The 25,003-nt window shown below is 39.4% G+C and overlaps 1 long non-coding RNA gene across 1 annotated transcript; it reads right to left on the bottom strand.

The window, feature by feature from the left end:
* Window positions 1-14,200: 14,200 nt before the first annotated feature.
* Window positions 14,201-23,349, bottom strand: LOC121439258. Its single transcript, XR_005973235.1, has 3 exons — window positions 23,306-23,349; window positions 15,109-15,198; window positions 14,201-14,217 (listed from the first exon to the last, which is right to left on the bottom strand). It is a non-coding gene; the product is annotated as an uncharacterized LOC121439258 (long non-coding RNA).
* Window positions 23,350-25,003: the final 1,654 nt, after the last annotated feature.

A 25,003-nucleotide genomic window follows, 5' to 3' on the forward strand; every position in this document is an offset into this window, starting at 1 on the left:
TACTATAGATACACACATACACATGCAAGCATGCATACATGTACACACACTAATAAAAATAAAAAGCATAGAGATGCTATGAGTGACATGCTCATTCTTATTAAAATGTTGAAATAAAATCTTAAAATTGGTCAAAAGTCACATACTTTGAAATTTAATGGAAAAATAACACTTTTAACTTACTTTTAAATTATTTTTTATAAATATAATTTTTGGGTTTTTTTTTTTCAAGACAGGGTTTCTCTCTGTATCTCTGGCTGTCCTGGAACTCTCTCTATAGACCAGGCTAGATTCAAACTCATAGAGATCCACCTGCCTCTGCCTCCCTGAGTGATGGGATTAAAGGAATGCACCACCACCTGATTTATATTTTATATTTTAAATGTATTAAATTATATTTTGTAATGAGAGCTTTAGTTATCAATAGCTATTTCAGTCAATCATATTAAAATGACTTAAATAAATTTGTTTTCAAATTATTTTTCTTTGGGAGACAAGGTTGTAGACATTGAAGAATCACAATGTTTTCTACAGTAATATTTGAACTTAAAAACACTGCTAAGATATGATTTATTTTTAATATGTGTCATTGTTGTTCAGTGTATGGGAATATGAGGAATAAGAAGACTTATTTAAAGTGTCATTTTTATATCATCTTTCTTTGTTTCTGTGGCCAGCACTCTGTAATGAAGTTGGCACTGGTCTCAAACTCCTTCACTGAGAGACTGGTGAAGAAAGGGAAGGACTGGCAGGGTGCCACCCAAAGCTGCAGCTGATTGATTCAGAAAGAGATTTCTCCAACGCCTTAACTCAGAAGCACTTGGGATGAAACAGTACTTCCTGTATTTACAGGAAATGCTGCTAAGTTCAGGCCTCTGTACTTACTGTGACATCATGCTTCAGGAAGAGAGAGGAGTAACCAAGACGTTGGGAAGGTATCTTCTACATCTGCCTAGAGTCAGGAAGTAGCTGCCGCAGAAACAATAGTTATACTGTTGTTCTAGGTGCTTTGACATTCTGAACAATTCTAAGAGGAACATTTCTAATAAAAATATTTGTAAATTGCAAGTGATGCAACTGAGAAACTGGAAATTTTCACTAAATATTAAATTATGGTTTCTCATGGTAAAAGTCATTCGCACTGCTGACAGGTCTTGATTTCTTCTGTATTGAGGGTTGTCAGGAAGGTCAATCAGCCGGAGCTGACATTCCGTCTATGGTAAAGTTCTGCCCCTCCGATTCTTCTTTGCCTAACTTTAAAGAATAGAATAGAGGAAGGAAGTGTACACAGAATTTGTAAAGAGAGAGAGAGAGAGAGAGACAGACAGACAGACAGACCAGGGTTAATGTTCCCTATTCTGTTCGACACATGTTCTACCAAAGATTCCAATGCTACTTTTCTGTACATTTTTTGACTTAAGAAGGCATTTGGGTTACATATGAGAATTTGTCTTAATCAGGGTTTCTATTGCTGTGGAGAGACACCATGACCACAGCAACTCTTAGAAAAAAACTGGGGCTGGCTCACAGTCCAGAAGGTTAGTCCCTGATCACCACGGTGGGAAGCACAGTGGCATGCAGGCAGACATGGTGCTGGACAGGGAGATGGGAGTTCCATATCTGAATCTGCAACAACAGAGAGAACTGAGATACTGGGCCTAGCTTGAGCATGTAAAACCTCAAAGCCTGCAACCAGTGACATCCTCCAACAAGGCCACACCTCCTAATAGTTCCAAGGGGGATCATTTTATTCAAGTCACCTCAGACTTTGTACAATTACTAGACAAAATTAAGAACTAAAACAAATAACAGGGAAAAAAGCCTGGTGTTGGCATAAAAACAGACAGGAGGGCCAATGGAACCAAATCAAAGACCCAGATATCAATCCACACACCTACACATGAAGCAAAAAATATAAAAAGAAGCAAAAAATATAAAATGGAAAAAGAAAGCATGTTCAACAAATGGTGTTGGTGTAACTGGATGTCAGCATGGAGAAGAATAAAAATAGGCCCATATCTAATGACATGCACAAAACTCAAGTCCAAATGAATCAAAGACTCAACATAAAGCCAACCACTGAACCAGTTTCTTATTCTTTATCTGTCCAAAAGGTAGTGCTCAGTATTCATTCACTACATAAGAGACTAGGCTTACTATTTTTTTATTGTCTCATTTTGTGAAGAAAAATAAGTACAACAACCTTATAGCAGCAATAAAAGACAAAGTGAAACACTGAAAATGATTGCTCACAGCCCAGGAACTACATAGCATAGAAACCCAGGCACTAAAGCTATTTGCTGTTCAAATCTTAATTATCTAACCTCTGACACCAATGCAACTAGATAAGCTATTTCATCTTTAAAATTGTGGTTTCTCTCCCTAAAAATATGGAGATAACCAATGCTCTCTTCTTCTCGTGAGTATTGCTGAAATAATAAACACAAAAGCTTCTTACACAGAACTGATCACATAGTAACAGCAATATAAGCAAGCCCTATTGACATCATCATTTATAATATTTAAATCGTTGGTCTCATTATCTGTAGCATGTATGGATTATGCTGTTTTTACTACATTCCCCAACAGATCAAAGTACATGACTTACATTTTTAAGTAAGATGGAAGAATTGTATTCAGCAGTAAAATATTTATGAGTGGGTTTAAAATGTGTGGGGAGAATTTATTTAGTGCTGTATTGGGGGCTGTTTTAGTGTCCTGTATGTGAGGACACACGTGTGCCAGAGCATTGGAGTGCAGGTCAAAGGATGACCTCGGGTGTTGGTCCTCACCTTCCACCTTTGTCGTCTGCCCCTGGGATATGTCAGCTCCCTGATACACAAGCTTCCAGGCTTTCTCTCATCTCAGCCTCCAGCTCACTGGTGGACCATGGGGACTGCAGACCAAACTACAGTGTCCGTCTTGATGTGTGTTCTGAAAATTCAAGTGGTTCTCGTGCTTGTGTGGCTAGCCCGCCATGATGCTCCCATGCCATCATTCCATCCCGTGTCATAGTGCCTTGAATATTTTTCACCACTTTTTATAAAGCTGTTGTCAGTGTATCTGCAGCATTTTAAACTTTTTATTTTTTGTGCTTAAATCTTTTTATGGGCTATATTGCTGTTGATGATTGATTTCCACTCATTACACTTCTGAAGGGGAATTCATGATGAATACATGACTGGAGATAATTTCATGTTCGGTATTACTTAACCATGGCTATTTCCTGCTAATGAATTCTCACGAGGAAGACTGTTCATTTTTTGAAAAGAATGATTATCATGTTCATCTCCTAGTAACATATCTTGCAGGTTATAATTAAAATGTTCAGTTAAAACAAGTTTCTGCTCTTCTATTAAATTTATGAGATAAAGAGAATGCTTCCAGATATTCTTGCTGGCAAGAGTAGTTTCACAGCACGGTTTTGGTGATTTTTCTAATACAGCATTGAGACTTAGTTCTCTCAGGACTCCAGGGATATTTGACTATGCTGTTTACTTATCAATACTTTTCCTTTTTAAAGGAAATTCTCATAAAAAATAAAATAGTAAAAAAGAAGAAATAATAACCAAAAGGAATAGAAGGAAGAAGTAATCAAACTCAGAGCTAGAATCAGTAAAATAGAAACAAGCAACAACCAAAACCACACAAAGAATCAATGAGACAAATAATTAGTTCAGTGAGAAAATCAGGAAGACTGACAAACCCTTAACCAGATTAACTAAAAGACAGAGAGAAGACTGAAACAAAGAAGATCGGAGAAAAAAGGAGAAGATAACAATAGGCATTGAGAAAAACCCAGAGAATAATAATGACATACTGTAAAATACTGTACTTCATCAAATTGGAAAATCTAAAAGAATGAATAGTTCTCTTGATATTTATCACCCACCAAAGTTAAATCAAGATCCAATAAGCATTTTAAACACACCTATAACCCCTAGTGAAATATCAGCAGTAATTAAAAATCTCCTAGCTTTAAAAGGCCCAGGGTCGCCGGGCGGTGGTGGCGCACGCCTTTAATCCCAGCACTCGGGAGGCAGAGGCAGGTGGATTTTGTGAGTTCGAGACCAGCCTGGTCTACAAGAGCTAGTTCCAGGATAGGCTCCAAAACCACAGAAAAACCCTGTCTCGAAAAAAAAAAAAAAAAAAAAAGGCCCAGGGTCAGGTGGTTTTAGCACAGAATTCTAGCAAACTTTCAAAGAATCGATGCCAATGTTTCTCAAATTATTCCACAGAACAAAAACAAAAGGAACATTGCTCAATTCGTGTTTATAAGGCCACAGTTACCCAATACCTAAACCACATAAAGACCCAACAAAGGAAGAATTGCAGACCTGTTTCCCTTATGAATATAGATGCAAAAACTCTCAATAAAACACTTGCAAACTGAATCTAAGATACATCAAAAAAGATCAGACTCCATCATCAAGTAGGCTTCATCCCAGAGATGCAGGGATAGTTTAACATACATGTATCGATAAATGTATTTCACCATATAAAGATATTGAATGATTAAAAACTACATGATTGTTTCATTAAGTGCAGAAAAAGTCTTTGGCAGGATCCAACACCCCTTCATAATAAAAGCCCGGGAGAAAGTAAGGAAACAAGGAATGAACATCAGAACACCAGAGGCAGTTTACAGCAAGCCCACGACCAATATCAACCTCAGTGGAGACAGGTTCTAAGCATTTCTACTGAAATCAGGAACAAAGCAAAGCTGCCCCCTTTCTTCATCCTATTCAATATAAATCTAGACGTTGCAGCTAGATCAATGAACTAATTGAAGAAAATCGAGAAGATACAAGTTGGAAAGGAAGAAATCGGAGTATCTTTATTTGCAAATGTTATGATAGAGTATGTAAGTGATACATAAAATCCATAACTCATAAAAATTCCACCAGGAAACTCTTACGGCTGATAAGCATTTTCAGCAAAGTAGCCGGATACAAAATTAACTCACACACACACACACAAAAAAAAAAAAAAAAAAAAAAAACAGTAGCCTTTCTATATACAGATAAAGAATGTACTGAGAAAGAAATCAGGAGAACAATACCTTCAGGAATACCTCAAAAAATATCTTGAGTTAACCAAATAAGTGAAAGACTGGTGTGATTAAAAAAAAAAAAAAACCTCAAGCCATTGAAGAAAGAAACTGGAAAATACATCAGAAGATGAAACGATCTCCCATGCTCAAGGATCAGTAGTATTAATATAGTAAAAATGGCCCATTCTGCCAAAAGCAATCCACAGATTCAATGTAATCCCAATCAACACTCCAATACAATTCTTCACAGAACTTTAAAGGAAAAATTTCAGCTTCATATGGAAGCACAAAAATCAGGATAACTAAAACAATCCTGAGTAAGAAAAGAACTCTTAGAAGTATCACCATCCTTCATTTCAAATTGTACTACAGAGCTAGAGGAAGCAGAAACAGCATGGTCTCAGCATAGGAAAAGACACATTGATCAATGTAACCTAACTGAAGGACAAATATAAGGCCACACACTATGGACACCTTATTTTTTTTTTTGTTGTTTTTGTTTTTCGAGACAGGGTTTCTCTGTAGCTTTGGAGCCTGTCCTGGAACTCCCTTTGTAGACCAAGCTGGCCTCGAACTCACAGAGATCCACCTGCCCCTGCCTCCCGAGTGCTGGGATTACAGGCGTGCGCCACCACCGCCCGGCGACACCTTATTTTTTATAAAGAAGCCAGAAAAACACACTGGGAAACAGAGAGCATCTCCAGCAAATGATTCTGGTCAAACCAGACAGCTGCGTGTAGAAGAATCCAAATAGATCCAAAGTTATTGCCCTGTGCAAAACTCAACTCCAGATGGATGATCCATCTAAGATCAGATACAGTGAACTAGACAGAAGAGAATGTGAGGGATTGGACTTCTCTGCACAGGAAAAGACTTTCAAAACAGAACACAAAAAATACAAGCACGAAGAACAAATAGTAAATATTTTCAGAGATGTAACCACTAATGAAGTACTCGGGCCCCAGCAGGTAGCTTCATAGCCATGCACACATTACTGGCCCTGTTCAAATCCAAAGTGTCACATAACAAAATCAAAGGCATGAAAAGGGATGGAACTTGATGAGAAGCAGATGAGCGTGGGAGGAAGACAGGAGAAGGTAAAGGGTGTGCTTGGTAGTGCCTGAAAAGTTGCCTGTAAACAATCCTGTTTAAATGATTTGCTAGAGACTGTGTTGCGTGTGCTCTGATGTGTAAAGGAAGGCATGATATGGGGGGTAAAGGTAAAAACACTTCCCAGAGAACGTAATTTTACAGCGCTTCCCCTCTGACTAATAATCATGACTCCGGAAACGGGGGTGGAAGCGAACAACTGAATATAACAGAGGAGGTCAGAAGACCCATGATTCCGAGACTGAAGATTACCGGTAAGATTAGCCCATGGAAGAAAGGGTCATAGGAACCGGGTGAAGAGCTGGGCAGAATATTAGTGAAAGGGTTTTTAGCACAACGGAGGGAGGGAAACTATAATCAGATTATATTATATGAGAAAAGAAACTATTTTCAATAAAAAAAGAAAAAAAATGTTTTGAGATGTGAAAAGCCACTAAAGGTTTTAGAGCAGAGGGTGGCCAGTGAGAATACAATCGGGTATGTCCAAGAGCACGCTGCATCTGCTTACTGTCTGCCGGGAGGGGCGGGGCCGGGCAGGGTGCTTAAATTATTTTCCGCGGAGTCCCCTCTGTATTCAGAGAGCAGCGCCTTTCTTGATGGTTTCTGACGCATCATCTTCCACAGAACCTGGGGCTCTGCCAGCTAGGCGAATCTGGATGGCCAGAGAGCGCCCAAGGGGTCTTCTTGTGTGTCCCCATACCTCAGCCCTCCCCCTTGACAAGCAAATGCCCTCTTTGGTGCTTTAAGGCACCAGAGGAGTCCATCCTTTCTCAGAACTTGCCTGGTTGGATCGTTTTGGTGCAGGGAAGGCAGTTTGTTTCCCTGTGGTAAAGTCAACTGTACCACATAGCAAATTAATACAAGGTCTGACCTCTGTTCCTAACGACTGGTCTCTTCCACACTCCAGTAGGGGTTATAAAAAGAGCCGACTCAGTAGAAGTCCTTTCCTGTTACCTCTCACAATGAAATTTAGGGAATATACCAATAATAGCGGCTGGATATTAGTGAGCTTATAGGGCAGACAGAAGCATCATTTTCTAAGATTATCTTTGATAGACTGAGTTATTTTTGCCTCTCCTTGCACTCTGGGGAACTTTTTTCTTCCAGAGAAACATCTAAATGGTAGGAGTGATTTACTTGTGAGTCAAGGGCTGAGGATTCTTAGAATACCCATGCACACTGCGAACTTTCAATCGCATACGGCATTTTCCAAACACATCTGTTCAAACAAATTTGATTGTACACAGCACTGAAGGACTGTGAGTGCAGGAGATAATTTGCCCTGAGGTATAATTTGTAAAGGAGAGCATAAGAAAAGTATTCAGTCGGGGGAACCTGGGAGGTATTTTGAGGTGAATGAGCAAAGATACCATGCTGAGGTACAAGAAGTTTGAAGGAATAAGATATTATTTCACAAAAATAAAGATTTTGGAAAGTCTGCATTCTCTGGGAGCTTGTTGATGTTGGTTATATCATTTTTAGTTAATTGAGGGGCCTGAGGTCCCAGAGTTTATTTTTTTGAACTAGTTTAAATATCATGAGACTTTTCCCTCTGAGATTGAGACCAAAAACAGAATCTTTTTCTCTCTGAAAAGCTTATATTTTGTTCCTATGGCCTTTATATAAATGCGGTTTCAGAAGTATGCAGAGGCAGTGAGAGAAAACAAATCCTTAGGGATAAGCCGTACTCACTCGTGCGGCTCTGATCTGGAATTAGAGAAAGGAAGGAAAAAGAAAGGAGAGAGTCGGGGCTCTGGGATCAGCTTTAGTCTCCTGGAGGTAGCTGGCACGCTTCCTGTGGGAAAGCAGAATAAAGAGAGAGGAAGGACATGAGATGGTACAATAGTGGTCCTCAGGTCCGGTTCCTTTCTTCCCCGAACACCGTCCAGGCCACACATAGGGTGGCTTACCTGATTTTCCTTTTAATGTTTTGCATCTTGATAGATTCCAGGCAATTAGGGCCCAATGAATGTTTCTTGATCATGTAAATATATTTCACTGATTGATGCTTTCATTAAAGACTGTGTATTTTAAACGGTAGTGGAAATATAGTATCAGAGAGAAAAAACATTAGAATACAAACTTCAGTAAGCAAAATACATGGCCAGACATTTTGAAGCCTCTCTTTCCCTAAGACGGCTCTATTTTAAGTATGATTTTCCTCTTCTTCCGGGTCAGACCTGCAGGCAAGAATTCTGATTGCTGCCAGTGCATCCAGTACTGTGGAAGCTGGAATATTTAATTCTGCAGGGGATAATTAAGTTCGCTGGCCCGATTTGTCCGAGCCTGGATTTATACATCAACTTAAAACTAATTTTATACTCATTTCCATCACAGATGAACGCCTCTGTGATATTCACCAAAGTCAAATTGACACCTCTGCCCCCAAGTGAGCCAATGCATTGCATTAAGGTCCCCTAACGTCGTTAGAGCTTGCTGGCAGACTGATGACCACAGCAGATTTTAATTTTGTAAGCATGGAAAGGGCAGGAGCCGTTTCTACATTTTTATTTGATAAACATTGCTCTTTCCATATGGCCTCAGAACTGCCTTCTTCCTCAGATGGCGCTTCCCTTTCTCCAGCCTTTGTGTCCATTGATGGCAAAAGTCCTGGCTCTTTGATTCTCTTCTCTAGCGTATAATGTGTGAGTCTTTCTCTCTGCTTTTCATCAGCATTATTTTTTCCTAGCTAGTGCTAGGTTGGAGTCTACGTCACTGGACTGGCAGGATCTGTGGTAAGCAGGAAAGAAGCAGCCTGGGTATTGTTTCTTCCAATAATACCCTGGTTGTTCAGGGTGACGCCAACCCTGCTGCTCTGTGTGTAGCACACAGCACTTAGACACCATTGCATTTCTTGTTTTGATTCTTCAAGCATCGTAGACAGATTGTGGAATGATAGCTGAAATCAAGCATGATTTCCATTCCCATTGATGCTATAGAAACACTCTGGACTACAGAAACTTCCCTAACCTTGGGACCTTTCTGTTGTTGCTTGCCTTCTCCCCGTTATATTCAGAAACTTTAAGCAGAGAGTTTGATCTCCTTTTCAATTTATTTGATTCATTATTACAGTAATTGTAAGATTAAGATTTCACCAAAAAATTAAAAATTCATAAAGAATTACAGACTATGTGTTTATGTTATGCATATATCTTCACAAGTATTCTATGAATGTGCTTTATGTATATAACTGTTTTAATGACTGCATATAAAGGAGATACCTGTTACCACACCCAAGCCTCTAAAGTATTGGCAACATTGTGAACATTACCTGTGTATAGCTCCATAATCAGAAAGCACACTTTTTCTCTTGAAGTAAGGTTTTAATAATTTTGCTACTTAATTATGGCTGTGTTTCAAGGTCTAAATGAGATTTTTTTGAGCATGTATACGTGTTTAACTTCATGTAGTGCTCATGTGTTAATGTTTCTGGTACAAATACTTACTTGGTGGACAAGAGAGAATTCTTGTGTATGAACACTGTTTCCTGAGTGTTTTTCTTAGTTACAGGCCTAGGATAGAGTTGCTCTTTTATATAATATGTATATCTGAAAGTGTCTTGCTATTGGTTTTTATGAATTAACAATTCATTCAACAGCCTATGAAAGTCAGCTATTCTAAATTCTCACTAAATGAATTATTGTCTTCATTTATCATTTGTGCAAGCCAATAGTTTATGAAAACTAAAGACTGTATTAATGATGGTAGACTTTCTCTGTTTCTGTAGAATGAAACCCTACAGATTTATAGTATTTAGATTGTAAAGCGGTGCAGTAGATTGAATGGTGGTCTTACTGCAGAAATGCCTACTTGGATTTTATTCAGAAGAATCTCAAGATGATATTTCATGTACTATCGTGGGCGTTAAAGCCAAGGCAAGTGATTTATAAGACGTGAGAAGGGCACAGTACGCACAGAAGTCGTGTGAACACAGAGACTGGAATTCGCAGCCTCAAGCCAAGAACATTTGGAACTCCCTAGTGGGGAAGGATTCTCTGCAGGGGCTTGCAAAGGGAATGCAATCCTACCAACACATTCATTTTGGATTTCTGATTTTCAGAACTATAAAAGACAAAAACTTCTGCAATATTAAGCTGCCAAGACGATAGTCATTTATCATGGTTGACTTAGAAGCGAATACAGCTGATTCGTGTCTGTGAAGTGTGGCACATCTTGGGCTGATGGTTTTATTGTAAAACAATATGAGTCTTTTCTTTATTCTCCATTCCATTATCTGTGATAAAACACCACAACAGACAACAGACCTATTGTCCTGTATGATAAAATGTACTTCAGTGCTTTGTATAACTAAACATGGAACGTGGTATAGAACAGAGTTAAGTAGATTGTGTGTGTGTGTGTGTGTGTGTGTGTGTGTGTGTGTGAACATGTGCATGGGTTTGTAGGTATATGTGAAGACCAAATTGTGTGTGTGTGTGTGTGTGTGTAGACATGTGCATGGGTGTAAAGATGTATGTGAAAACCAAAGTGTGCGTGTGTGTATGTGCATGTGTATGTGTGTATAGACATGTGTATGGGTGTGCAGGTGCATGTGAAGACCAAAATGTGTTTGTGTATGTGCATGTGTATGTGTGTATAGACATGTGTATGGGTGTGCAGGTGCATGTGAAGACCAAAGTGTGTTTGTGTGTGTGTAGACATATGCAAGAATGTGCAGGTGTATGTGAAGACCAAAGTGTATGTGCGTATCTGTATGTGTGTTTTGTGTGTGTGTGTGTAAACATGCGCAAGGGTATGCATGGGTGTGCAAGTGTATGTGAAGACCAAAGATCAACATCAGGTTTCTTCCTGTATTGCTCTCAACTTTATGTTTTGAGACAAGATTTTTTATTAAGCAATGGAGCCCATTGCTTGTACTAGACTTCTTGGCCAGCAAGTTCCTGAAATACTTTAGTCTCTGCCCCAGCCTAGCATGGGGGTAAAAAGAAAAGGTAGCTATGCCTAGATTTTACATGGGTACTGAAATTCCCAACTCAGGTTCTCAAGCTTCTGTAGCAAGCCCTTTTACCCACTACAAGGTCTCTTCTGTCCCCTAAGATTTTATTCTTGGTGCCATGTACATGGAATAAAAGATATTCTAAAGGAGGTATTTATTATAGAGATAAAGGAAATGCTGCTGGCCTCCTATTGTTTCTGTCACAGTTCACCACATCAGTAGGTTAAAGCTGCATAGGCTTATCTTGCCACCCAAGGGGTCAGAAGTCTGATCGAGTCTCACTGGTTAGAATTAAGGAATCAGGGCTGCTGAATTTGTCCTGGTAGTTCTTAGGGGGAATTTCTCCATGCCTTTCCAAGTGCTGGAAGTTGTTCACATGAATTGTGCTGGTACTTCTTAGCGAGAATTTGACCACGCCTTTCCAAGTGCTGGAAGCCGTTCACATGGTTTGGACTGTGACTCTTTCTGTCTTGAAATCTAACAGTGGCATCTGAGCTTTTTTACATTGTGTCATTTTTCCATTGACTCTGCTTCCTTTTCTGATATTAAAGGATCCATGCCTTCATAAACTCTGACCGAGTGCTCTAGAATAATCTCCTCATGTCAAGGATACATAATCAGCAGGACAATGTCACCTACAACCTTAATTTTCTATTGCCATGTCTGTGCAGAGACAAGAAAGTGGACCTCGCTGAGAGACCGTTATTCTCACAACGATGACATGAAACTTTTACACTAAACAAACTCACTAGGACAAGTCAGCACATGACCACACACCCGAGCAGGAAGCACACCCCCACACAGCTCTGCTCCCAAGGTGACCACACCCCCTCCTGAATCATATTCCAGGATCCCAAAGGACCAGCCGTAGCATACATAGCTGCCACCTGTGCTTGAATAGCCATTGTTCCCATTAACTACGTCCATGGAAGGGACAGTGAGAATGAATCACGGTCCCAGAATGAAATTGTATATGCGTTATATCACTTTTCAAAGTGTGTAACTCATGCTTTCCTGTTGCAGCTAATTAATGTATTTCTCTTGAGTTATGAGTTCATAGTGTGCTCTTCGATTTCCCTTAATTCAGTTCTTCTCCTCAAAGAAATAGGAAACAAAGATGCTCTGGATTTAATCATTACAGCTTTTATTGCTTATTACCTCTGAGGAAAGGAGTAATTAGTGAACTTTTTGACTAAGTTTTCCTTTCTGATATGATTTCCCAAGGGTTTGGATTAGAGATAAGGAGACAGCAACAGACCTCAGACTTCAGTCATCAGCTCACACAGTGCAACTGCAGTCAACTCCGGAGCACGGCACAATGACAGCCCATTCGCAGGGTCTCCAAACAGGTGCACCTTTTGAACAATACCTTCAGATTGGCAATCACTCTATTCGCAGACTTTTAGTATAATTGTCTCATTGTGCATACAGCGCCTTTCTGACAGAGTTCATTTTGACATAGTCGCTTATATCTTATTAAATGAGTCACAGATTTCTCTTTGTTCTGTTCCTTACAAAAATAGCCTTGGTTGTTGCTTACAAAAATGACTTTCGTGCAACCATTCACACGGCTAAGACTGAAATACAGTTTTTTTAAACATGGCCTGTTCTATATTGAGAACTACTTATAGATAATAAGTTTTCAGTGGTCCTGGTTACAACTGTTATTACTGCATTAATTAACATTTTTTAGCTAACAAATTCTTTGATTAGTTTTGAGTTGCAGGAAATTAAGTGAATCATACAGAGTTTGCATGTATTGCCTTTCTCCCCAGATTGCAAGTTCCCTGATTGCTAACAGTGAGTCACGTTGCTTGAAATTAATGGCCCAGTACTGACACATTGAATTAACTAAAGTTAATTAATTTTATTAGGGTCTACTCTTGTATGGCTTTATGGTTTTTTTTGAAAATTGTGTTATGCCCCGTAGTTACCATTACAGTAATTTATAGACTAGTTTCATTGTCCTAAATGCCCTGTATGTTCTACCTTACCCTCCCCTCTCCTACCTAACCACTGCCTATGATCTTTCTGGTCTGTAGTTCTGCCTTTTCCTGAGGTTCACATATAGATTCATAGTGTCTATTGCCTAATCATAGTGGCTTCTTTCATTTAGCAAATGACAAGGTTCATCCATATTTTAGTGGCTTGCTAGCACAAGCTTTGATATTACTGAGTAATATTCCTTTGCCTCAATGGACCACAGTCTGATTATCCCTTCATCTGATTTTTTTCTTTTGTTTTTGCGAGGAGTCGGGGTGCGTGCATGCCGCCTCTCTCTCTCTCTCTCTCTCTCTCTCTCTCTCTCTCTCTCTCTCTGTGTGTGTGTGTGTGTGTGTGTGTGTGTGCAGTCCAGAAGAAAATCTCAGGTGTGATCCATCTTTGCACACAATAAATATTGTTCTTTGAGACAAAAATCTGTCACTGGCCTGGAACTTCTGACTAGGACAGACAGGCTGTCCAGGGAGCCAAGGGGCTCTGCTCAGCTCCACCTATCTTTGCCTGACAGGCACGGAAGATTTCAAATGATTGCCACCAAACATAAGATGTTTTGTTTGTTTATTTGTATGAGTTTTTAATCAATGTACTTTTATTATTTAAATTTTTATACAATATGTTTTGATCATATTTTCCCCTCTCACAACTCTTCCCAGATCCTCTCACCTCCACATTCAGTTAACTTCATGTTCTCTCGGGTAAAAAAAAAAAAATTGAAATATCAGAATCAAAACAGACAAACAGACAAAATCCAACAGAGGGAAAACAAAAAGCACACAAAACCATGAAGTCTATTTTACATCCTGGGCACAAATCTGCACTCGAGTATGGTTGATATACCAGTAACACTCCTGGAGAAAACTGATTCTGCCTTTCCCAGTAGGCATCAGTTACAAATAACTTCTTGGCTAGAGATGGGATCCCGTCTACTCAGTGCTGTGATTTTGCCTGTTAGAACATGTGAAGTTGTGTACATGCTATCACAGTCCCTATGTTCATATACGTATCAGTCATGTATGTCAAGACAATGCTATTTCTTTGTAGCCATCCACCATCTCCGGCTCTTCAGTTCTCTCTTCTTCCATGTAGATCCCTGAATCTTAAGGAGAGGGTTTTGATGAAGGCATCCCATTTAGAACTGAGTTCCAAAATCTCTCATTCTCTGCACATTGCCTAGTTGTGGGTCTCTGTGTAAGTTACCATCTGCTGCAAGGAGATGCTTCAGTATAAGGTGTTTGAATGGAGGCTAAGCCGAGGTTTATCAGAGAGCAGAACTAAGGAAACCTTGGCAGAACAGTAGTCCGGCTCTGCTGGGTATAGTGTAGACTGGCTAACCCAGAACTGCTGGGTACAGCCTATGAAAGACCCTCAGAGTGGTCCTTCCCTCAGGAGGAGACCCCTAACCCAAGGAACAGTCGACACCACTGGCTGCAATTAGCAAGAGGTTTTTTGGGTGGGCACAGGTACCTGTGGGTGGCAAAGTCCTTTCGGAGGACTTGCCCACCTGCAGGCTGGAAGAAGGTCTTTTTATAGGAAAAGGTTAGCAAAAGCAGGCATACAGAAGCAATGCATGGTTACAGGGATCTCATTGGTCAGTTCGAGTGAGGCGATGGGTTCATTTAGGGGACAAGTTCCCTGGACATGAAGGTCTGATAATAATAACAGACTCGGCCCTATCTAGGGTACATGTAGTTTTTCCCAGAACTGTTCGTTCCCCTCCTAGGCCTGGTGTCTGACCATAGATATCCTGTTTGACCGCCTAGGAGTACTGACTTTACCTTGAACTTACATTTGTTTGTGTGAAGGCTTTGCAAAATGGCATTACAGTCGCTAAGCTGGGGTCTTTCACCTAGACTGGCTCACCTAAAACTGTAATCTAGGTAACATGTATTCTCTCAGCCCAATAGTTCTGTCTCTCTTACTGTGATGCCAATTATTACATTTTCACCAATTTTTAGTTTTACTTGATGCTTTAAATTTATGCCTTTACCTTCAAAAAATGAAGAAATTGAGCTGGTGCCCAACAAGAAGCTTCACTCCAACTGAATCCCATGCGTGCTGATAGAAGGTACTTTGCCTGCTAGAGGAAGAAAAGGACAATCATCATATCAACCATCTGCAAACCCTGTGACCTACAACAGTGACCTGCCTATAAGATATATTGCTGCAAAAGTGGCAGGAATGTTGAAGGAGTAGCCCACTGTGTTTAGCTTGGATTTAAGGTCCACCCCATGAGAGGGAAACCATACCTGACTCTGAACCTGAGACTACGAGAGAGTTTGGGTCGTAGGTCCCAGAGGAAGGCTGCTACTGGTTCTGATAACAGAATATAGCTTTAAAATAAATGCTGTTGACATATTAATAGACCCATAAATCAGCACATCACTCAACCCTCATCAGAGAGAATTTCTTTTTGCAGTAAATGAGAATTAGCACAGAGCCCACAAGTAGACAATATTGAGAAAGTGAGATGCTAGAGCTTTCGGTTTTAAATGGGACGCTTCTATCAAACATCCTTCCTCAGGATTAAGAGATATGTGTAGAAAGGGGGGGGGGGGATTGTAAGAGCCAGAGATGGTGGTTTACTAGATGGAAACAAAGCAGGCACACATACCACACACATATGAACTCACAGTGACTGTGACAATATGCACAAGACCCAAACAGGTTCAAACCAGACAGAATCTTAGCAGTGAGAAGGCAAAGAGAATACAAAGTCTTATTCCTAACCAAGAAGCTATTTTCAGTTTGATATTTTCTGCTGGGAAAGAGAAGGTCAGCTTTCTCCAATGGAGTGGCACTGGGCATCTCAAGCTCCCTCCAGAGCAGATGCCATGTCCAGGAGTAACCAACCAACAATAAATAGACCCCATGGTTTTGAGTGTGTACTTTTCATTTGGTTTGTATTTTTTGTCTTACTGATTTTTACTTGTTTGATTTGATTTTTTTTGCATTTGGTTTTTGTTTTGGTTTGGGGTTTTTTGTTGTTTTTTTTTAAGAGACAGAAAAATAACATGATGTTCGGTGGGTAGGGAGGTGAGTAGGGATCTCAGAGGAGTTGAAAAAGGAAATACTATGATTAAAGCATATTGAATGAAACTAATATATTTAAATAATAAAAATTATTATCCCGCTGAGTGACAAATACACTTTTCAAAGAAGAAAATGTCACCTCAACAGCCCAATTGTGATAGTAGCTTGCCTGTGATCTTTCCACTTTATTATGTTTCCATCTGTGCTAATCAAGGCATGCTTCATCAAACACCTATCCAGCTCCTGCATTTTCCTGCCCACTACTGTCACCATGTGACTAAGCGTGGTGTAGTGTTTGACACGCCATCTTACATTTTGTACAAAATTTATGTTATCCCAGTGTGTTCTGAGGATTACCATCTACGTGGACATTTGAAATCACTAAAGCATTCACTGGCAGACATTTTGATATCTTTCATCTGTTCCTTGGTTGGAATATTGTCTGTTACAGACAGAATTCCAAGTCCTTCTAACTACCATACTGACTGCCGGTGATCGCATTGCTTTAGTTTCTGCAAATTTAAAAGCCACATGGTTGGATCTGAAATTTTGCCTATAATTATTGTGTCAACTGTAAAATACATGGCTGGTAAGATATCATTGCAAACAAGCTATATATGTGAAATAGTAACTTCTGAATTCATGGTAAAACTAGAATACCAATTTTTCTCTTTTACCTATAATTATTTTACTCTCATCTATGTTTAAACCATTATGAAGGTTTGGCAATTTTAGTTTTCTGGTCATTATTGGTTTTACAGATTTATTTTTTCAATGAGGTTTCTATCACTGTCAAAACATCTTGCTTCAGAAGTTAACCCACATGCAGAATTATTCCTAACCTGTACAGCTGACAGTTGCCATGCGTGAGACAAAACAGTATTTCTTCCCTTAGAGAAAACAAAAATAAAATTCTCCATTTACCCTATTTCTCTTATATACAAATACTCAAATACTTGTTGGGAGCATTTGCCTTGAGCAGTGGTTGAGGGATTGATATACTAATAATATATAGATAGCACGACTCAGGCTTCTGCCTTATAGATTTATCTGTAAGCTACACGGATAATGAGTAAGAATGAACCCTGTATGCTGTAGAAATGAACTTCCAAAGGGAGAGGCTTAGAAGGAGAGGAAACTTTTAAAAGCATAGAAAAGCTTGAAGCAGCTTTCCCTGAGATAGAGAAAGCCTGTAAATAAGAAAGGAACGAGTCATTTGCCCAGCCTGGCATCCTGGAACTGGAAGAGGAACTCATTGTGGCAGAGCATCTATACTGTGTTGGGCCTGGTGGTACACACTGTGTTGGGGAGACACTCCTTTTAGACACTGAGGTTGCCCTGTCCATTTTAGGATGTTCAGGCATGATGCCTCAGAAAGATTTATGGGGATATCAGTAATTCATGGAGAACAAAATGGCCAAAGAGCCACGGAGCAGGCTCCAGGGCACAGCATGGGAGATTGATTTGTGGGAGATGCAAGCTTTGGATCCCCATCTTCTTGAATCCTGCATTCTAGATGACTTGCTTTTCAGTCAGGAGAGATGAGTTATCGGGTGCTTTATGAGGACAGAAGGTTCTCGTGGGAAAAGGAAAACACTGGCCCAGTGAACGCAGGCATCCAGATAACATGATTACAGTCTAGTGTATCATTGGCTGGGCCCACCCAGTCGTATTGTGGAACAGGCGATCACAGATGTATACAACAGAATTAGCATTCAATATAAGAACCATGTGTTCCCTTATTATCAGGCATATAAACAGTACATGTGCATCTCTGATTATTTTATTATGTCTATCTGAGTCTGTATACAGAGATTAGAGGAAAGATTCAATCTGGTGGAAGATACATCAGGCCAATTTGTAATTGGAAATTTTATTCATTCCAGTGTGAGGACTGCAAAGCTTTCCAAAGAACATTGGTCGTGCATACTGAGCTCTGCTTTCCCAGAGCCTTAAAGCAGCATTCTTACTGCTCAACTGTCTTCAGAGTTTTGCTTTCCCTGAATTTATCAAGAATTTCAATTCTTTTCTCAAGTGAAAAGAGAAAACAGACTGTACCTTCTTTGTGCTTTATACAATCAGGGTCAGGTGTGCAGACTTCCATGGTGCTTTGGAAAAGGAAACTATGGTAGTGAGTTGCTTTTATCATCTTCCTTCTTTGAATTAAAGAAACGTGCTAGAGGATGCTTGTTCCCTTGCCTCCCAGACTCCCAGAAAAACCACATAGAAACTATATTAATTAAATCACTGCTTGGCCCATTAGCTCTAGATTCTTATTGGCTAACTCTTACATCTTAATTTAATCCATCTCCATTATTTTATATTTTACCATGAGGCTCGTCTGTCTCCAGCAGCAGCTCCATGGCTTCTCCCTGACTCTGCCTCCTTTCTCCCAGCATTCAGTTTAGTTTTCTCTGCCTAGCTCTACTCTACCCTATCACAGGCCTAAGACAGTTTTTTTATTAACCAATGGTATCCACAGCATACAGTGGGGAATCCCACATCAGAACAATGTTATGTAGTGACAATGGGTAGCATATTTTGTGGAAATCCATATTACAGTTTCTTAGAAAGCTTAGGATTTCACTCAATATTATACAAATAAAACACTAGCATGCATCACTGTGGACTGATGCCAAGAGTAAACAGACAGTGACAGACAAGCCCTTTACCTTTCTGTTAGGAGATGATGGTGGACACATTAGAAGAAGCTCAGTTTGAGGTAGTTAGGGAGAAAAAAGTCTTACAGGAAATATGAATATAAATTGTCTATGAAAAATAGACACAAAAGAGTTTGTTGTTTCAAAGAAAGTTACGCATAGACTTTTGAACTCATAAATTTTTAGATTAGTTAAAACACAATTTTACATTTCCAAACATTTTTGTTATGATTCAGCTTTCTTTTTCTTATTGTTTTTATTGCACGATACATTTTTTCTATACCCCTTCCTTCCTCTTCTCTTCCTCTATACCCTCTCCCTTGACCCCCATGCTTCCAATTTTCATGCTTGCCTTTTTCTCCTTCCTATTTAGATCTGTGTATGTCTCTCTTAGATGACCCAACTTTCTTATTCCATTATTTACCTCTTTCTCGTTGTTTTTGGCAACTTATGCTTTCATTGTCTTAGCAGCTTCAGTTAATAAAGACCTTCCCACCCCACTCCCATAGCCTGAGGGCCATTCAGTTGCTTCCCCACAAAGATGCACTGCACAGATGATGGTTCTTTCTTAAGGTTAGATGCTCTTAAATCCTACAGCCATTTTTTTTTTTTTTTGGAATATGCTGGGGCAGAAACTTGACCATCAGTATAGAAATGTGGATTAAAATTACATCAGTGGGGCCTGGAGATTATAGTCTCCGGCATCTAGAGGACCTGGGTTAGACCCTAGGACTCGGACAGCTACTCAAAACCGTCTGTAATTTCAGTTCCAAGAGAATCTGATTTCTTATTCTGGTCTCTGAGAACACTACACACACATAGTACATAGGCAAAACACCCATTCACATATAACACAAATAAAAATAAATCTTATTTTTTTTTCCATTTAGGAAAAGCAAGCTTAGAAAGAGTACTAATGGCTGCATCTGAGCTAACAACTTCTATTTTGAGGCTAGCAATGCAGCTCAGGGATAAGATGCTCCTGTAAAGCATCCCTCTAAGCAGGCTTGGTTCCTGGCACTGGAAAACAAACAACCTTCAAGGTATTTTGCCTTAAACACTATGCAAGAACTATGCTGCAATATTATACATCATTTTATTAATATACGTTTTCCTATGTAGGTATTAATTCAGAATGACTATATATAATACATACTATCAGTTAAAAGAGAATTAATTGGAGTTGGTATATTTTTCTAGTGCGAGAATTGAGGCTAAATGTAACAAAGTTATCAAAGTCAATTATTATTCACATAGATACTGAGATGTTCCTCAGACCTAGACCATCTACCTCAGACTTTTTCATTGCTTCTACGTACTCAGGAGCCTTGAGTTGGTTGGCCTTCGTTTCTACAGGACCCCACTCCTCCGTGTATGGTATCTGAGATCTGGCAGTGATGACCCGTGAACCTTTTTCTGTTTTGTGGGAATTATGGTTCCTTCTAGTTTAGCACGACCTAGTCAGAAGAGACAGTGCTGTCTAAAGTATATCACAATGAGAGAAACACCATGGTTTCTCACCTGGAGAGACACTAACAGAGGATACAGGTTTTAGTTAAAGTTAGGGAGAATAAAAAGTAACAGAGATGGGTAAAAGACTGAGAAAACAATCATGAGTCTCCAAGGAATTCTTGGGCAGGGAAAATAAATCCAGAGGTGTATCATGGAACAAAACAACAGCAACAAAATGAAAAAATAAAAAAAAAATCAAGGGATTGTGGACGCACAAAGAAGTGAATAGACCAAGGGGATCAAATGTGGATACAGCCACGGAAGATGCATGGAGAAATGAGCAGGCATGGAGAGCAAATGTGGATACAGCCATTTGAAGCCCGGCAGTCATTGGTGATTTGTGTGAAAATGATTTTTTCATTTCTTTCTTTTATTGTTTTTATTGAGCTATACATTTTTCTCCAATCCCCTCCCTTCCTCACCTCTCCCCTTCTACCCTCTTCTGTGACCACCCTCCATGTTCCAAATTTACTCAAGAGGTCTTGTCTTTCTCTCCTTCCTATGTAGATCCATGTATGTCACTCTTAGGGTCCTCTTTGTTGTCTAGGGGCTCTGGGGTTGTGGACTGTAGGCTGTTTTTTCTTTGCTTTATGTCTAAAAGCCATTTATGAGTAAGTACATATTATATTTGTCTTTCTGGATCACTCAATACGTTTTTTCCTATATTCATCCATTTGCCTGCTAATTTCAAAATGTCATTATTTTTTACCACTGTGTAGTACGCCATTGTGTAAATGTACCACATTTTCTTTATCCTTTCTTCAGTTGAGGGGCATCTAGGTTGTTCCAGGTGCTGGCTATTAAAAACAATTCTGCTATGAACATAGCTGAGCACAACAATGATCTTCTTATAGGTAAAGTCCAGATAGAAATGTATGAAGAACTAAGGAAGTACAAAGACAGCTTGGCTAAGAAGGTATTTGGTTTCATTCGCCTTGATGCCGTTCATGCAAGGTGATAAAAAATTCCTGATGAAGGTGGCTTCTGGAGCAGGGTCTAAGATGATGTGGGAGGGGATATCTGCACACAGACTGAGAGACAGCAGCAGGTGCCAGTGTGCTCTTGGCTGAATGTGGCTCAGAGAGCAAAGGAGCCTCTCCAGCTTTCACACATGCTGTGTGGCGTAGCGTGAATATTCAGAGAAACTGTCTCTGAGATTCAGTTCAAGTGTTCTGGGTAACACTTTTGTGCACGGAGTAATCTTCAAAGGCAGTGTCCATAGTGTTGGTCAGCACTAAAGAGAGTGCAGTGATGGGAAGAGAGAATAAACTCATCCTCAGCGTTGCTTCTGCTTCGTGTTTACTCTACAAATGGTCCTTTACAAACCTGGAATCTAGATGGCCTCTCATTTGATTAATCACCTCTCAAGAGCCGTGCCTGCTTCCTCCTAAGAAGTATGTTTACTTAAGTGCTAGTCTATGCTTAGACTGCTTTGTTTCTTCTGACTTCTCCTCATTGAATTTTCTTATCTTTTCTCACATTTGTTTCCTTGTGATAGGGCAGGGCTGTTCCTCTTGATCCTGCACTAACTGGCCACAATGCCCTTTTCTCACTAAAGCCATTCTTCTCTCTTCTAGTGTGGAGGCATATTAGTGGGTAGAGGAACAGGGGGCGGGGGTATCAGCAAAAACAGTGCACGTGGATCCTGTCACTAGACTTATATCTCCGAGATTTCTTTCCTGAGGTTCCATGATAATATTTACATCAGTTGTAACAGTTTAATATTCTTGTTTTTCCTGACTTTGAATATGAACTTCAGTGAATGAGAGATTCAAGTCTGCTATAAACTCAAGAAGTTAAAGGCAAGAAAACAATTTTTCTATTCAAACTTTAGAATATATGAGAGCTTAAATTCAAGCCAAGACAAATGCTCGTCTTGTGAAATAGACCCAAACTATTACATAATATTTAAAATCAAACAAACAAACAAAATGTCACACAACAGGTTGAGGATGGGCTCAGAGAATTGAGTATGTGTCTAATATACACAAAGTCCTCGCTTCAACCCCCAACACTACATAAAACCAGGCCTGGTGTCACACACTGAAAACTTCAGGCCTTGGGAGATAGAGGCAGGAGGATCAGCCAGACTTGGATGAAACAGGAAAGTAGGACATACAGAAAGTTTTCTCCCTTAGCACCGAAATTTTTACCATTCTAAAATAAATAGCAAAGGTGAAAAAAGCTACAAAATCACCAGTTATTGTTTTTCAAAATAAATTTTCTTTTCTCCGGATAACATAAGATCCCCCAGTAACTAAGTTTCCATACTCTCTTCTTCCTTACCATCTTGCTATGTTCAACTCAATGAAATTTCACACAGATATCTGGGTGGTCTGAATTTTCTTGCAACAGTTTCAGACTGACCTACTTTCACAGGAATGGGTGTGACCATTAAACACACCCAAATTTTGACTCATTCAGTCCTCTTTCTTATGTTTCCCACTTTCCCCAAAATATTGATTAACTGAGTTCACGGACAAAACTACATACCTTATAAATTTAGGAGATGATGGCCATGATGTAATTAGAAATGTACTGCCTAAATTCTATTTCCATTGTTTTAACATAAAATAGTCAGAGCCTAGTAAATGTGTCATTATGTCTACTTCTTTTGTAAGATAAAAAGCAAGTTACAGGTTAAAATTACTTGGAATGGACAAGATACACAATGATTATGAAGGAGAAATATCAGAAAGTTTTTTGTTCATTGGCAATAGCAGTGAGTATGTGCTGTCTAAAAGCCATAGCTTATAGATTTTAACCAAATTTAGAGTTTTCCTTTGAAAAAAAAACTTGATATCTTGTGTAGGCTCAAGATTCCATGCCACTTCCCTAAGATAACCCAAACCTTGGGACAAAGAGAAACAAATGAAAAAAACATTACCTCTTTTCAAAACCCTATTTCTTATTGTTATTGTACTGGGATTATATAGTGGGATGATACGCATGTGTTCTATTGCATGACTATGATATGCTTACCTGGATGTGTGTGCATATATGTAGAGACCAGAGGTCGATACTGAGTTTCTTCCTTTGTTGACATTGGAACTCTCATTGAGCATAGAACTTGCCATCTTGGCTAGACCGGTTGACCAGCAGGACCCACTTCCCATCCCAGCGCTTGAGTTACAGATGTGCACTGCCACACTGGACTTTTTGTCTGAGTTTTGTTTGCCTGGAGTTGGGGATACATTCCCTTCCCACCTTCTTCCTCTCTCCAGTTACAAGTAAAGTTGCTTAATTGCCTTATAGAGAAAAATATCATTCCTCTGGTCATATCTAAAGACAAACAATAAACAAACAAAAACCCATATGATCCTGTAAAGAAAAGCAATGTGGAAGCAACCATCCTAGAGACTCTTATCAGTTCATGGACAACATTAGCTGCATTAGAAATACTGCTGGGGCATTATTCCTGCTTTGTGAGCTTAGCCATCTCTTGCCTCTCTTGTATCTCCTTCTGTCACAGTCATTAGGACCAAATAATGCCCGTGGCTGACTCTTACGTCATACTAGTATACCATTGATGATTGTTTAGAGAGTGGAATGAGACAGAAGGAACTATTTCCTTTCAACTTTCACTAAGGTATCTGGAGATCTGGATGCATGAGTCGATGACTAAGAATCTGAGGCCTTAGCTTATGGGTGAAGCTGCCCCAGTGTTCCCAGCATCAGTGGGTGCAGAGGCCACATGTCCTGCTGAGACACTAATTTCCTTAGAGGATGAAGAGTGTTAACAGTCCTCTGAGAGAAGCAGGGGGCATCACAGCTCTCAGGCAGCTCAGCTCTCGGGTGGAAACGCTTCTTCCTTGGGTGAAAGCTGTTTCCCCCTTTGGCTTGCCTGGTGTAACTTATGCCATTCGGAACCACTGCCAGTTTTATATGAAAGTTGAATGCTAAAATGGTACCAATTTCTGCAATTAAAGAAATCCTTGGCTTTTATTGGCATAAATATTGGAGATATTTGTGAGAAATTTTCTAAGGATATTAGACCCAAAGAATTAAAACACAATGTTTGCATCAAATCTAACCAAAAAAGTTTGAATAATTTCAAATTTATATATATATACATTTATTTATTTATTATTTTATATATTGCTTTTACATATGCATGAAAGAAAGTATCTAAACACTTACAGTGAGAATATCAGGATTAATATGTCATTTTGGTAACACATGAAAAAAATTTTAGAGGTTTTTGCATAAATTTCTTTATAAAATTTGATTTAAAAATTCTAGTTTAAAACGTGTTGGTCGAGATGGCAGGCGTGACAGAGACTAAGTAGTACTTAAAGCCGTGCTTAAGTACTTTGTACTGCTAAGGAAGAGATGAGAATGACTATTTCAAGCAGAGAAAAAACGGTGTGTGGCGATCAAACCAATTTTTTCCAGAGCTTTGGAAATCATTCTCTTTCTAGTATTAAAAACATGGTGGGTGAACTGGCTTTTAAAATCTCATGTCTAAGCCGGGCGGTGGTGGCGCACGCCTTTAATCCCAGCACTTGGGAGGCAGAGGCAGGCGGATCTCTGTGAGTTCGAGACCAGCCTGGTCTACAGAGCTAGTTCCAGGACAGGCTCCAAAGCCACAGAGAAACCCTGTCTCGAAAAACCAAAAAAAAAAAAAAAAAAAAAAAAAAAAAAAAAAATCTCATGTTTGAGTTGAATCTCTAACTTAGA

Source organism: Microtus oregoni, unplaced genomic scaffold, assembly GCF_018167655.1.
Source record: "Microtus oregoni isolate MIOR12 unplaced genomic scaffold, Mior012 000060F_ref0000265, whole genome shotgun sequence".
In the NCBI taxonomy this organism is placed as follows: Eukaryota; Metazoa; Chordata; class Mammalia; order Rodentia; family Cricetidae; genus Microtus; species Microtus oregoni.